We start from the raw sequence: 13733 nt of genomic DNA, 5'->3' as shown, positions 1-13733 counted from the left end.
CTCTATCTACTGTCAAGGCAGTAGATGGAGAATAAAGTCTATTGGCCTGCCTTTGATTTCACTGATTCTTTACTCTGCTGTGTCCAAGTCTGCTAATAAGCTTATGCATTCTTCCTCTCTGACATCACATAATTCGATTCTGATAGTTCCATTTGATTTTCCTTTCTACTGTTTCCATTTATGTGCTGAAATTCATCATCTGGTCATATTTGTTGTTATCATTTTCTTCTAGACCCTTTATCATAGATACCTTAGAATTCCTGAGTGATAATTCAGACATCTGGGTCATTGCTATATTTATTTCTGTGAACTGTTTCCTCTTTTAAATGTAGACCCCTTTTACTCACTTCTTTGTGCATCTTGTGATTTTTTATTTTATGCTGAACATTGTGTTGGGATAAGACATATTCACCTCCTGAGAAGACGTGCCCCCTGTCAGGCTGATGGTGTGAGGCTGAGTCAATCTAACATGTAGCTGAGCTGTCTCTGGACTCTGTTGCAGAGTTGGAATCTTAAGTTAGATTCAGTTCACCAAAACTTCACACGTTGTGAAGGTGGGTTTGAAACTTTGCCTTTGGAGAGCTTGGGATCAGAGCACCAGCCACACACTCTTTAGATCTTTGTGCATTGCAAGGCCAGCTACGAGCTTTCCAAACCATAGCAATGCTCTTTCTGCTTTACAGCCTGCTTGCCAGCATTTTGAGTTTCTGGTGCATTCTCTTTGCTCTCTAGACCCATTCCTGGCTTTCTGCAACTGGGGGCATCTCTTTCTGCCTTTGGGCACTCTCCTCAGCCTTTGTACTTGGTGAATGTCCATGGATCTTTGTAGCGATTCATCTCAGTTCTCCTGTTCTCCCAGCTTTTGGCATTTATTTTGTTCCTAAATATATTCTTGCCTTCTTACTTTCCTACCATAAGCCTCCTTTTTTTATTTCTTAGTTATGTATTAACAAATAGTCTATGTTCATTCTAGAATATATGAATATTCTATATTCATTTAAATTTATGATACCTTGCTATATTGATATCTTCAACTCAGTTTGGGAAAAAAAGGGAAGCATAAAAAACAAAGAAGCATGCTTGCTTTGGCAGCACATATACTAAAATTGGAACCATACAGAGAAGATTAGCATGGCTCCTGTTCAAGGAAGACACACAAATTCGTGAAGCATTCCATGTTTTTAATAGACCCACAGACATAGAAAACAAACTTATGGTTACCAAAGGAGAAAGTGGGGGGAGGGATAAATTAGGAGTTTGGGATTAACAGATATACACTGCTATATATAAAATAGGTAACCAACAAGGACCTACTGTAGAGCACAGGGAACTATACTCAATATTTTGTAATAACCTATAAGGGGAAAGGATCTGAAAAAGAATGTGTGTATATATATATATGTATATATATATATGTATATATATGTATATATTCTTTTATATATGTATAACCGAATCACTTTGCTGTACACCTGAAACTAACACAACATTGTAAATCAACTATACTTCAATAAAAGAAATAAAAGAAAAAGAAGAAGAAAAAAACAAAGAAGCAAATAAATGGGAAAAAAGTCCTAAGTTTCATAAACCTTACCTAAATAGATTTCTCATTTATACAGAACTTAAGCTTATGAATGAAATCACATAACTCTGGTGCAAGGTGAGTGTATCATTCAGGGTCCACTAGAGAAACAGAACCAGTAGGAAATAGATAGATGATAGATAGAGATGTATTTCAAGGAATTAGCTCACACAATTATGCAGTTGGGGTGAGTGAGTCTGAAATCCATAAGGCAAGTCATCAGGACAGGCTGGAAACTCTGGGGCAGGATCTGATACTGCAGTCCACAGGCAGAATTTCTTCTTCAGGGAAAGCTCATTTCTGCTTTAAGTTCTTTCAAGTTCTTTGATTAGATTGTGCTGACCCAGATTATCCAGGGTAATCTCCTTTACTTAAAGTGAACTGACTGTTGATGTTTACCACATCTACAAAATACCTTCCCGGTAACACCTACACTAGTGTTTGACTGAATATCTGGGTGCTACAGCCTACCTCTAAGTTGACACGGAAAACTGTCTATCACAGTAGGTAAGGGCATATTCTACAATGTGGTACAGTATGTGTTAAGGAATAAACATTAAGGAAGAAAATAGATGTAAGTGAGAAAATGAAAGGGTTCCTTATCTGTTCATCATCCCACAGAAATGCAGGCTGGGGTTGGGTATTCTCGACAGTGCTTGGGTCTGTCGTTCGAGGAACCTCTCTGCATATCGTGATGCTCCTTTCTTGTAAGCCTGAGAGAAATCCTACTAAACATTCTGTCTGGGTTTAGTAGGCATTGGCTGCTACTGGAATTGTCTGAGAGAGCCAGCTGCCCAGCACCTGGAGACCCCCAGGCCCATGGGAAGGTGTAGCCCCTTCTGTCAGGGGGAAGAAACCTCACTCAGATGCAGCCCTTATGCCAGCAGAAACAGGGACCCTGCTTCCGGTTGGCCCCTTATCCAGGCTACCCTGAGTGAACTCCTGGGGGCCCTTTCAGATCATTCTGTTCAGTGCATCAGAACGGTCTACAGGGTATACATCAAAATGTTAATAGAAGGCATTTTGCTTTGGCAAGATGCAATTATGTGATCATGGTTCTTTTTTTTTTTTTCTATCTTTCTGTATTTACAGAAGTTTTTACAATGTGAATATATTAATTTTATAATAAAAATCAATACAACGAATAACATTTTGAATAAAAATGGAAATGAGTTGATATGTCATAAGGAAGAAAATAAGATTCTTAATATGTTTTCCTTTTCCGTGCATCTCCGCCTGTAATTACCATAAGCATCTCCCTGAATGTACAGCCTGGAGTGTCTGTGTGATAGCAGTGGTCCACAGGGACAACAAAGGATTCCCTAAAGCTTGGGAGAGCTCCCCTTTGTGGGAAATGGGATAGTTTGTACACTCAGAACATTGGAAATGGTTAATCCAAAGTCATTGTCTTTTTTTCAACTAGACCGGCCAATCTTAATGAAAAAAAATATTTGAATCATATCCTAAAGCACCTTGTGCCTTAATAAAATTAGCTCAGTAACTTTGCTACTATGCTCTCTCTGTTCTTCTTGCTTTATGAGAAACTGTCAGATTGGTATAAAATTTAGATGAGAAATTGTGGCACGTGAAGAAGAATTTGAAAGGGGAAGAAGGGGGTGGTACACATACATTCTGCATCCCTTGCTGTACACTTTAGTCAAAAATAGTTTATATATCAGAAGTGGGAAAAGATGAACAGACAGAAAAAATATTAGGCTGCACTACTAGGAATATGGAAACAGAATAGGACCCTATGAGGCCTTCCCAGGGGAGAACCCCCCTCCCCCATGCCTCCCTCTGCCTGCCTTCTGTCTGTAGAAAAACTTTAGCCAGAGGATAAGTTTAATCAGAGAAATAAGAAAATGCAGAAACAAAGGAAAAGCAAACAGGACAAAGTTTAGTCATTAAGCAAAGTCAAGGACCTGTCGTTTCTCCTCAAGGGCTATAGATAATATTCTGAGCCATATTTTTTGAGCTGTTTTGTAAATACTGAACCCCCCCACCAGGTGGAAGAAGTTAACTACATGATGACCAGACTGTAACCATGGCATAGGTGCCACAATTCTGAGAACTGACATCAAAGAAATGGGAACAAACTGACCCTGGAACTGAAGACTAACTGTACCTAAAACAATCAAGATGACACTGATCAGACCACAGCTGGCCAATTTCAAGAGGACCGTCAGAGCTGCCTGTGCTGTTTCTGCATGCAGCCCCCTCCCTCTGTTTGTACACCCCTGAAACTCCCCTTTAAAAGCTCTTGCTCACTGATCGGCAAGGCGGGGGGAGTCAGCCTTTGGACATGAACTTGCCCTCTCCCCCAGCTGCCAGCCTGTGAAATAAAACAACTTTTCCTTTCTGCCAACACTTGCCTCTCAGGTATTGTCTTGTGAGCAGCGAGCAGCGAGACCTGAGTTCTGTAACAGTACTAGATCAGGAGTTGTAGTTTGTAGAGAAACAATTCCCATAGAATATACCCAAAATATCCTGAAGGCTGATTTTTTTTTTTTTAAAAACACTGATTTTTTTTTTTTATTATTATTATTATTTTTGGCTGTGTTGGGTCTTCGTTTCTGTGCGAGGGCTTTCTCTAGTTGCAGCCACTCTTCATCGCGGTGCGCGGGCCTCTCACTATCGCGGCCTCTCTTGTTGTGGGGCACAGGCTCCAGACGCGTGGGCTCAGTAGTTGTGGCTCACGGGCCCAGTTGCTCCGCGGCATGTGGGATCTTCCCGGACCAGGGCTCGAACCCGTGTCCCCTGCATCAGCAGGCAGATTCTCAACCACTGCGCCACCAGGGAAGCCCCCTGAAGGCTGAATTTTAATGTTTTTCAAACCAGTGTTTCTGATCATTTTCAAATCAATTTAATTAACAAGTAATATTCATGTAGTGCTTATATTGTGCCTGAAAAGTGTCAGGAATAATAATACAGTAGTAAACAGAACATACTAATGCTTGCCCTGGTAGAGCTAAATGTTCCAGTGAGGACAGACAGATGATGGACATAATAAGTCAGTTACTTCCATGTCCTGGCTATTGTAAATAGTGCTGCAATGAATATTGGGGTGCATGTATCTTTTTGAATTATGGCTTTCTCAAGGTATATGCCCAGGAATGGGATTGCTGGGTCATATGATAGTTCTATTTTTAGTATTTTAAGGAACCTCCATACTGTTCTCCATGGTGGCTGCACCAATTTACATTCCCACCGACAGTGTAAGAGGGTTCCCTTTTCTCCACACCCTCTCCAGTGTTTATTGTTTGTAGATTTTTTGATGATGGCCATCTGACCGGTGTGAGGTGATACCTCATTGTAGTTTTGATTTGCATTTCTCTAATAATTAGTGATGTTGAGCATCTTTTCATGTGTTTGTTGGCCATCTGTGTGTCTTCTTTGGAGAAATATCTATTTAGGTCTTCTCCCATTTTTTGATTGGGTTGTTTGTTTTTTTGATATTGAGCAGCATGAACTGGTTGTATATTTTGGAGATTAATCCCTTGTTGGTTGCTTCATCCGGAGGGAAATCCAAGGAAGAGGGAATACATGTATATATGTGGCTGATTCACTTCACTGCACAGCAGAAACTGACACTGTAAAGCAACTGTATTCCAATTAAAAAAAAAAAAAAAAAGAGGATTTAAGATCAAACTGAGTTCAAAATCCAAAAAAAAAGTCAGTTACAAAGTATGTGAAAAGCAATAATTAAGATAGGGATGGATGGGGAGGTGGAGTGTGGTATAAAATGAGAATTACTATAAGAGACAAAATAAAGACCCTACTTGGTTCATTCCCTGAAGTGGGAACTCTTTGGTTTAACCTACTTCATAGTGGGCAACTGATGAAATTGACTCCAATGTCATGAGCCCTACGTAGTCTGGGTGCCCTGGTTCAGTGTTACAGAGCAACCAAGGAGAGACTTCTGTGGTCTTGCCACTCTTAGGGTTCACTGACCTTGAGAGCCGATTCTAGTTTCATTCCTATTTGACGGGGAGAGGAGAAACAGAAACAAGAGCCCTAAGTATGTGTTAGCAACACAGACCTGGGCATTAAGAAGTGAGCTGCCTTGTGCACGGTCAGTGCAGTTCATGGGTGGTGAAAGATTAGAATGCTGGCATGAGTGACCCCGAAGCCAGGGCCAATTTATCCCCTAGTACGATAGGCACAGTGTCTAGGGCCACTATAATTTTAGGATCCCATGAAAATATTTTAAATTCTTTCCAAATCAGAAGAAAAAATGAACATAATCCAGCCCAGATTGCATTTGTCTTAATACTGTTAGTCATAAAATATAATTTTAAACAATTTTTTTGAAGGAAAGACCCATGAATGTCTTAACGTGGCTCTGCCCACAGGCCCGTGCCTTTCATAGTAATATTGCCAACACCCCCTCCTTCTGTTTTGTTGTTGTTTGGCATTTCTCCTTGTCACTGAAGGAAAGATGCTTATGCGCTTGGAATGGGGTCGTCAACCCACACCCATGCCCACCCTTCTTGTGTGACATAAACAGATGCCTATAGAGGAGCCAGGAGGCCAAGATTGTCACCTTGCACAGTTCCCAGCACTAGGTAGTGCTGTGACGCATAGCTCTTAAATGAGTGAGTGAATGAATAAATGAAGGAATGCTTGAGTTAATGAATGAGTGAATACTTTCATGAATGACTGAATGAGTAAATGAATTAACAAATGCTTGAGTGAGTGAGTGAGTGAGTGAATTCTTGAGTGAATGAATGGGTGAGTAAATGAATGGATGCCTATGTTGGTGGTGATGTTATTTCCTTTTCTCTTTAGCTGACTTTTTTTTTTTTTTCAGAGAAGTGTGGCATCAACCCCACCGAATGTTTCAGACAATGATGTTGTTTTAAAAGCATTCTGTGCCACATAATGCGTGCTGTCTTGAACTAAAAGGAGAATTAGAAATCATTTGGAATTCAGTTAAAGATAAATTTGCTAAATCCAGTCCGTGATAAATTCAAATTACTTTGGAGCAGTAAAGAATGTGTTGGATGGTGGGCAGCTCGGTCGAAAGCCAAACTGTGATGAACTCAGGCCTTGAGAACCAGTGGTTACCTAGAGAGCCTTCAACTATTTAGGTGTAGTTGAGGGTCACAGGTCCAGCGGTTGCTGTCTTTTAATGTAGAGCAGGTTACATGGGACTCCCTTGATTACGTTCTTAAGATTCCGTCCTGTTACTTTTCATCTTTTCCTTTCTCTGTGTGATGAAGTGTTAAGCTATGCTGGGCTGTGGCATCCTGCCATCATCTCAGGAAATATTCCCAGAGAGGACTGGCTCTTCCTGAGCTGCAGTTTCCCAGCATCAACGGTGCCAAATGCTTCTGCACTGTCTCCTGAAGCACATGCTTATGGCAGGCTAATTGGAAAACCCTGAACCATGAAATTTAGGACAATAATAACATATGTGAAAGTGGGAGAAGGATGAAAGTGAAATGATCCATTTAGTGTGGGGGGTGGGAAATAGAACTGGGTTTCAGTCAGGACTTCAACGTCTACCCTTTTGGTTTGAGAATTCACATTTTAGCTTTATTTTTGTGTCTCTTTTTACGAAGCTTCTGTTAGCTGATGTGCAAAGTTTACGTGAAAGGATGCATATATTGTAGGTATCTGTGTCAGGGATGGGGGACGTGTGTGTGGAACGGACAGGAGGTATACGGGTCCAGTTGTCCAATAGAAGGCTGGAACCTAAAGTTTTGGAGGAAGACCTTTATGGATCCCTAAATGTAGCTGAACTTGATTCATTAGGAGGTGTTTTCCCTCTCTTAAAGTTGAATCTTGCCTTTTAATGTAATGGTAAAGAAAAATGTGAGCTGGAACCATGAGCCCTTCCACAGATGGAGGAATCAGGCTGCTGAGTTTACACATCTTGAAGACCTCAAGGCACTGACTGCAAACGTATGGTTGTTGATAATTCAGAAGCCGTTCACAAGGTAGGGACGGCAGTTGAGTTTTGTGGAAATAAATCCCAATTTAAATCTGATATGTTACTTATCCCAGCTGTTCCTCACGAGGGGCTTATCTCTATGGTGACAGTGTCATGAGGCTTCTCCATAACATGATAGCATCTCAACATTCTTTTGTTGGGATTGACATCCAACAGACTGCTGAAATCCTGGGGAGTCTGGAGCCAGCTAAAAGACCTGGGACCACCGCTCTGACCACTGAGAGTTTATTATGTGGCTACAAGTGGCTTCTTCTCCTCTACATAAGGGTAGAACGTCCTCTTTGTTCTGTTCAGCGTCTTCTTATCTAATTGCCCCAAATGCTGGGAAACTCTCCCGTGCTACAAGCCTCACTGACCACGTGGGTCATTCAGACATAGATGCCCAGCATCCCTGGGGCACTAGAACAGGTGTGGCCCAAGAAGAGAAGCTTGTACCTTGGCTGACAGAGGAGAGCATGCATGCAAAGGCTACAGTCCTTCTTTGTACTTGTGTCTTTGCTTGTAGTCTTAGCAACATTATTACAGGACAGCAAGGAACCAGATCAATATGGTGCATCTTGTAGGCACACAGATTTTCCTTAAGGCCAAGTAATTTCTCATGCTAATTCTGAATTAGAATAAGCTCGCATGTATTATGGATAAAATGTTGTTTCACACATTTTTAAGTCAGACACAAAGCTTCAAGAAATGTGGGACCCATGAGGGGACAGTTGGGCTCTGCCCTTTCAGGTTCCCGTCACTATTTCAGAGCTGTGAGTCTTCTACGGTGTCTCAGCCTTTTTGTGTCTCTCTCTTTTCCTCTTCCTGCCAAAGTCAACCTTCTTCTTTTCTCACTGTATCAGGGCTTCTACTACCTCCGACCTCCATCCACCCTCCTTTCAGCTTCTACCTGCTCCATGTCAGCTGAGAGCCTTTGTAAATCACCCATGGAGTCTCCCCAGGGAGAGGGTCTGCTATTCACATGCCACACAGGGCACAGCCTCCCACCCCCCAGGCCAGCCTCAAGCCCAAACAGCTGTGGCCAAGGAGGTGCGTCACAGAGTACAAAGCATGACCCTTCAGAAGGAAAACCTGGGGGGGCAGGATCATGGCATCTTTCTGAACTTCTCAGACAGGGGTGGAGGGGCTACAGGCCCTACGGTGTAGTCTGACCATTGAAGTCAGCTCCCTTTTCCCTCCTCAGGGGCCATTTCTCTCTCTCTGTCCTGTGCAGGTTTTAATATCACCCCTCCTTTCACTGCCAACATAGGCTCTGGGTCTCACCCTCAAATAAGCCTTGAGGACCCAGTGCTTTGGTTCCACATGAAAACCGGCAGAGAGTCACATGCTTTAGGGGACAGGAGAGCTTCCTTGAGTGGAGATAGCGTGGGGAGGTTGGGTACAGCCCAGCATTTAGGAGCCTGGCCTCAGGAAAAAGATCAACCAGGAACGGGTCGACAGGTGTGCGCTTGGGTAATTTATTCAACTGCTCTGAGGTTATTTCTAAAATAGAGACAAGAATGCACACAATGATAGAAAGAGTAACAATACCAGTGGCTCCCAACACTATCAAGTCCAACTTCCCTTTTGATAACAAACATGTTGTATAAACTCTTCACTTCCTGAAGTGAAATTTATAAGTAATGTTACCTACCTACCCACACACCTGGTCTGCATTCCTAGTGATTCAATGCAGAGGGCAAACCTCCAGCCTCTTGTGCCTGAGCATATATGTAGTGAAATACAGATTTTATTAAAAACTGATTTTTGTTAATCCTGTCTTTAGATTATTATTAATTCAATATATTGAGTTTTTAATAGCTTTATTCAAGCTTGATTTACATATCATAAAATTCACCCATTTTACGTGTACAATTCAATGTTTAGTATATTTACAGAGTTGTGAAACCTCCACCAAAATCTAATTTTAAAACATTTCCATTAACCCAAAAAGAAATCCCATGTCCATTAGCAGTCATTCCGCATTTCTACCCCAACTTTAGGTAACCACTAATCTACTTTCTTACAGAATTGCCTTTTTTGGACATTTCATGTGAATGGAGTCATATAGTATTTGTGGTCTTTTATGTGTGTTGTTTTTCACTTATCAAAATGATTTTGAGGTTGTATCAATACTTTGTTCCTTTTTATTGTTAAATAATAGTCCCCTGTGTGCATATATCACATTTTGTTTAACCATTCATGAATTATAAATGGTGGTGCTACTAATACTTGGATACAAGTCTTTTACTGATGTTTAAACATTCCATGGGTAGGGAAGTGATATTATTTATTATTTTCAGGAGGGCCATTGGTGTCTTTAAAAGGGTGGAAGACTCTGAGTGAAGTTCCGAGCTAAGAAAACATACAACCACAACCTTCCTCTAGTTGACAGACTAGTCATGTTCTTGAAAAATTCAGTAGGCATTAGAACTGGGTGAAAAATACTCCTATTTGTAAGCTAAGTAGAATTAGACTCTAGGTTCTGATCATGGCAAACAAGTTTATCATCTATGTGAGCAAACAAAAGGCTTGTGACACTTGGAGGGATTATTCACCACGTGGGATTGGCCTGCACATTTAGGACATCAGGAATCCCCGCTTCTCTCCGGCCTCTGCAACCCCGCAGGGCTCCAGTCGTAGTGGAAACACACAGTCCCCATAGGTTTTCAGAATGGCCCGAGGATGGACCCTCCCCACTGAAACTGTGCAGACAGAACCGACACGATCGGACATTCATTGACCGTTGATATGTGCTCATCAGTCAGCAGGCTCCCTCCATGGGGTCTAGACGGCGGCAGTCCCGGGAACGAGGGCAGGCTTACAGAGCGGGGCAGAGTGGCTCAGGGTGCCCTGTTCCGTCGGCGGCGGGGCTGGCGTGGTGCTGGGGAGGTACTCGGTGCCGTCCCCGAGTATGTGCCCGAGACCAGGACAAAGGAAAGCCGGCAGCGCTGATGGAGAGGTAGCAGGAGGAAGATGGTGGTGGGAGATGAACTGAATAAATAAGGCAGCTCTGCCTGTTCACTCTAGCTTGTTTCTGTGCAAAATCAGAACTGTTTCCCCAGATTTACTTCCTCAGCCTCCGTGAAGAACTTAGATGAGACAAACTTACCATTGTTTTCATTGCTGTTCCTCTTGGGGAAATTCATGCTTGATAATTTCTTTTTTTCCTGCAGATGGTCTGTTTTTACCCTAAAGCCCTTTGTTTCCAGTAACTGTGTGCTTCCCTCTAATACAAGGTTTCAAGGGGGAAAACTGCCAAAAATATTTTACGGTGATCGCTTTTTTTCATATTTGGGAAGGCTGACCAAATACGTGTATTGTGGTCATCGTTCAATTTAAAAACAGGGCAGAGGGTAGTGTTGATGGACGGGAAAGCTGAGGCTCAGGGACTTCGGTCATCGTCTCAGGCAGCGACCCAGCCTCAGCATTACAACCTCAGCTTTTCCTTCTTCCTCCCGAACTCTCCATTAGGAGGCTATTTTTGCTTTGGTTTTCCTGTTCTTATAGCTCTGCTTCTAAACATGCAACTGAAAACCGGGAGTTACTGAATCAGCTACAGGTGTTCCTTCACTAAGAAATTTTATAATGTGTATATTATATATTTTTTTCGAAATCAAGGCAATGTCACTGGTCTGGTAGAAGTTTGCCAATTTCTGGATTGGTCTTTCATTGCTTCTCTACCATGTGTTCGTAGATTGCATGGTTTCAGGTGACTAACCGTCCCGGTCATCCAGGGACAGAGGAGGTAATCAGCACGCTTGACTTTCAGCATAAAAACCTGGACAGTCCTGGGCAAGCCCAGATGGTTAGCCACCCTCTAAGTGGTCCCGGCTTGCAAGAATACCCTGGCAGTGTTGCCACTGGGAGATGCAACAGCCCTCCATGACAGTGGGCCCTTCCACTCTGTGTGAGCTTTGCTCGGGGAGAGGTCAGCCTGCCTCACTGCCCATCAGTCACCGCCTTCATCAGCCAGACACTTGGACACGCTTTCTTGTAGCATCTCTCTCCTGTCGGTTGGTTTTCTGCGTGTGGGCTGCAGACGTCCCAGCGCTGTCACCTCCATAGTCATTTTTTTAGGGCAGTAAAGAATGAGTTTCTGTGTGTATTACAGTGCAGGATCACTTCCCTTGACCCTTTTCAGGCTGTCGAGGTGACCTCGGCAGCACCGGGTAGTAAAACACAAGGCTTCGGCCTCGCACACTCAGACACATAGTGGAGTGCCGGGTTTCAGATCTGTGTAATTTTGTGTAATTATAGTCAATTGCTCACTCAATCTCTGATGACTTTCTAATGAGCTGTTATTTTCAGAGGTAGTGGAAAAATCAGTTCAGGAAGAGCTGATGATGGGAGGGAAATAAATAAGGGAGTGACTGGTGAAGAATTAGAAGAAAGCCCGTTGCTCACCTTTCTCGGAGCAAGTGCTGTGTCTGGGGAGGGGGCACTATGTGACACTGGAGGACCTGGGAAAGAAGAAGATTATGTTACAGGAGTTGAACACACCCTTCATAAAGAGAGGCCAGCATATGGACAGATGGCTAGGTTCGTTTAATCTTTGAAGAAGTCAGCAAAGTCTTCTATTATGTAAAGACTTTATGTTTTAGAGCAGTTCTAGGTTCACTCGAAATTGAGAAGAAGGTACAGAGAGTTGCCATACACCCTCTGCTGCCAGACGTGCGCAGCTGCTCCCCGCGCCCCCCATCAGCATCCCCACCAGAGTGACGCATTCGCCGCAGTCAGTGAGCCGACATCAGCCCATCGTCACCACCCAGAGTCCGTAGTTGACACTGCCGTTCAGTCTTGGTGCTGTACTTTCCGTGGGTTTGGAAAATGGTACAATAACAGGTTTCCACCATTATAGTATTGTAAAGAGTAGTTTCAGTGCCCTAAAATCCTCTATCTCCCCCCATTTCATCCCTCCCTTCCCTCACCCCCAACTGCTGGCCACCACTAATCTTTTTTACTGTCTCCATAATTCTGCCTTTTCCAGAATGTCATAGAGTTGAAATCATACAGTGCATAGTCTTTTAAGATTGGTTTCTTTCATTTAATAACATGCATTTAAGTTTCGTCTGTGTCTTTTCATAGCTTTATAGTTGTTTCCTTTTTATCACTAAATACTATTCCATGGCCCAGATGTACCACAGTTTATTTATCCCTTCCCCTGAAGGATATGTTGATGGCTTCCAAGTTTGGCAGTTATGATTGAAGTCACTTTTAAATAATAAAAAATATGTAAGTTGAACAGTTTAGAAAGTGAAATATTCTAGATGTTATTTTAAAATTTGAAATATACACAAAGCCTCCCCCCGCCCCATCCAGGCTCCCTTAGTACTTTTGCTACCAGTTCTTTTAATCCCTGAAGCAATTTCAGTAACTGCCTGTACATGCCTTCTCATCTCCAAGAATGGAAACAACTACTTTGCCCATTTGCTTTTGTCATTATTATACTTCATGAAATAGTGTCATAGTGAGATCTGGGATTGAACTAAGATTTGAAAAAAGAGAGAGAAAGAGAGAGACAGACAGAGAAGAAAACCATCTCCCTGTGAGAAACCTTCACAAATCCCATATAAGTTGTAAACCATTTGGAGAAAAGCCAGAGGAAGTAGACGAAATGACTTGTCATTTCACCAAACAAAAGCTGAAGGGTGACCATATAAATGGTCAAATGGCAGCCCTGAAAGCAGTGATCTGTCACTGTGTAAACAGAGTGAGCTGAAAGACTTAAACAAAAACAATGTGGTTTACTTTCTTCCTAAGAACTTTCTGCCTGTGAGAAAACGATGGAATGACATGTATTCAACATGCGCGTGTGAACACACTTTTTGTAGGTTATGCTTTCTAGGGATTTGTGTACCCCTGAGAAGAACTGTTGCGTGTGGGATATGTTGCCACCAGGGGGCTCTGGGTGCCGGCATATTTAGTCTCAATGACTGGGTTTCCATTGTTGACTGGTGATCATCACCTTTTGCTCAGGTCATTAGACAGGCGTGGAAATGAGGGTCACACCACCTAGGCTATAGCCCAGCTCCTTATCAATCCAAAATCTGGATCCTGAGCTATTATTCTATACTGTTCAATCTACTGCTGGCAATATCAAAGTTGGCCATTTCAGGTTTTTCTTTCTTTCCCCACAGTAGCATTTATCACTGTTAACCCATGACCGCTAGTGTAATCCCCACAAACAAGGAGGACTTAGTATAATATTAACAA

General features: G+C 42.5%; 1 protein-coding gene and 1 non-coding gene across 2 annotated transcripts in view; both read left to right on the top strand.

Moving 5' to 3' along the window:
- The window catches only part of DSCAM (DS cell adhesion molecule), a 605868-nt gene that overhangs the window by 115633 nt on the left and 476502 nt on the right, over positions 1–13733 (top strand). The gene's annotated exons all lie outside the window — the stretch shown is intronic.
- LOC118895092 lies at positions 1081–1183 on the top strand. Its single transcript, XR_005019865.1, has one exon. It is a non-coding gene; the product is annotated as a U6 spliceosomal RNA (small nuclear RNA).

Source organism: Balaenoptera musculus, chromosome 4, assembly GCF_009873245.2.
Source record: "Balaenoptera musculus isolate JJ_BM4_2016_0621 chromosome 4, mBalMus1.pri.v3, whole genome shotgun sequence".
Classification (NCBI taxonomy): domain Eukaryota; kingdom Metazoa; phylum Chordata; class Mammalia; order Artiodactyla; family Balaenopteridae; genus Balaenoptera; species Balaenoptera musculus.
This window is presented reverse-complemented; position numbering and strand designations above follow the sequence as displayed.